Here is a 2,500-nt window from a genome sequence, read left to right as displayed (position 1 = left end):
GAGTCTCCCTCCGAGTGCACGGCCGTCACATCACCCGCCATCAGTCATCATCAGGTCTAGAGACAGCCTTATCTATCGCGGCCGCACGAGGGCGAGACTCGTTCGCCGCGTCACACCTTAGGTTAGTTGATCATGAAACCCCGGGGCGAGGCCGCGCGGTGTGGCGGGAGCGGCGACATCGGGGGGTCGGCGGAAACTGCCGTAAAAGACCCGTCTCCGGCATCGAATGTACGCGGGTGCTTTTATAAGGGCAGTGGCGGCCGATCCTCGGGGTACGCCGATGGTCGCCACACGCCCCCGCCCCCAGCAGGGTTAAATCAAGTAAATCCAGTGTTTTCCATAGGTTTAATGCTGTCCTAGATGACTGCAAATCATCCCAGGACGATATTATGTGTCGAGGGCAAGAAACGGGGAACCACACATGCACACAGGGACGAATTTGAGGAGCCGTGAGCATGTGAAATTCTCTCTATATTCCTTTTCTTCCTCATGCGATCATGTGGTTGGTCGTTCTCTTCCCTTGACGTGCGCCACGATGAAGACTCTGTAAAGACGAGTGTGTTGTCGTGTCTGTGTGAAATGTTAGTGTATAATGTGGTTACAGCACTTTTATCATCCAAACTGGTGTATTTTCTCAGCCATTTTTCCCCTGTGGTTATCAATGATATTTATTCTTGTTTTCATTTTCTCTCTTTCGTGCTCTCTCTTTCTCTTTCTGTCTGTCTGTCTGTCTGTCTGTCTCTGTCTCTGTCTCTCCCTCCCTCTCTCTCTCTCTCTCTCTCTCCCTCTCTTCTCTCTCTCTCTCTCTCCCTCTCCCCCCCTCTCTCTCTCTCTCCCCCCCCCCCCTCTCTCCCTCTCTCTCTCCCCCCCACCCCCCCTCTCTCTCCCTCTCTCTCTCTCTCTCACGCTCTTGGCTTTACGCACTTCACCCCCGTAAGAAACATCCGAAGTTCATCACCGCAGTTTTCACGTTGTTCACCGTTGTATGTGTTGAAGTCTACCCCTCCCCCATAGTGTATGTAGCGAGCGATCGTGGCGAGAACGTCTTTGTTTGTGTCCATGTGTGTCTCTAGACGTGATAGAAGATATAGTAATAAAGGGGTTAGGGGGAGGGAGGGAGGGAGGGATGGGAGGGAGGGCGGGAGGGAAAACAGGGTCGAAAGTGGGTGGGATGGAAGGGGACAGGGGGAAGGGGAGGGAAAAAAAGGGGAGGGAAGGTGCGAAAGAGAAGCGTGTGGGAGGGAGGGAGGGAGGGAGGGAGGGAGGGAGGGAGGTACGGAGGGGAAGAGAAGGGAGTGCGAGGGAGGACAGGAAAGAGGGTGGGAGGGAGGGAGAAAAAGAAGGAGAAAGAGAGGGAAGGAGGGAGGGAGGGAGAAGGGATAGGGAAGGAAGGGGAGGATGTAAAAGCACTCTTATCACTCACTCTCTGTGTTTCATCATTATAACTGTTCATTCCTCCTTTTTTCGGATAAGAAGAGCATCGTTTATATACTAGTTCATCAAAGGTCAAGCATTGTGGTTACTTGTATATACAACTGTCTCCTAACGTTGTCAAGTAGAGTCGCCCTTTTTTTCTTCGCTGCCTGCCTGCCATGTACCCGGTACCCGCCTCGTGCGAACTGCGGGTACGTGCAGAATACGCGAGTCGGCGTATGTGCTCACTCGTGTACGTGGTCAGTCGTGTACGTGGTCAGTCGTGTACGTGGTCACTCGTGTACGTGCTCACTCGTGTACGTGCTCGCTCGTGTACGTGCTCACTCGTGTACGTTCAGAATACACGAGTCGTGTACGTGTACTCGTGTACGTGGTCACTCGTGTACGTGCTCACTCGTGTACGTGCAGAATACACGAGTCGGCGTACGTGCTCACTCGTGTACGTGCTCACTCGTGTACGTGCTCGCTCGTGTACGTGCTCGCTCGTGTACGTGCTCACTCGTGTACGCGTTCACTCGTGTACGTGCTCACTCATGTACGTACTCACTCGTGTACATGTTCACTCGTGTACGTACTCACTCGTGTACGTGTTCACTCGTGTACGTACTCACTCGTGTACGTGCTAACTCGTGTACGCGCATCACTGTACGCACCTCCATCCCTAGGGCTCTTGTTGCTGCTGTCAGTCTCACACACAAACAGCACGCTTGCTCTTCCATCATCGACCATATTCATTGTCTCTTTGTTAACCTGCGGTCGTGTGTGGGCGGCGGCGACAAGCGCCTTCTGGGCGCCTTCGCCGGGGGAAAGATGATGCCTCAGGATACCAATAAGTGTGTTGCAAATTGCAAGATGCGGTAGGTTTCTTTTTCCAGGAATAATGCAAATTTCAGAAATGGGTAATGTTTTATTTTCTCTATTAGTATAATGTGAATCAATTGTCTCTCAGTGGCTATAACAAGCAAATGACAAATGAAAATGTGTAAAGCATAGTCAGGCCTCACATTGCAAGGGGCAAATAACAACGAAGACGCTGGTAATTCCAATTGCAATAATGTTTATGCGA

This window comes from Penaeus japonicus, unplaced genomic scaffold, assembly GCF_977035675.1.
Source record: "Penaeus japonicus unplaced genomic scaffold, GWHDUDI00000001_assembly GWHDUDI00000020, whole genome shotgun sequence".
NCBI lineage: Eukaryota > Metazoa > Arthropoda > Malacostraca > Decapoda > Penaeidae > Penaeus > Penaeus japonicus.
Note: the sequence above shows the minus strand (reverse complement) of the source record.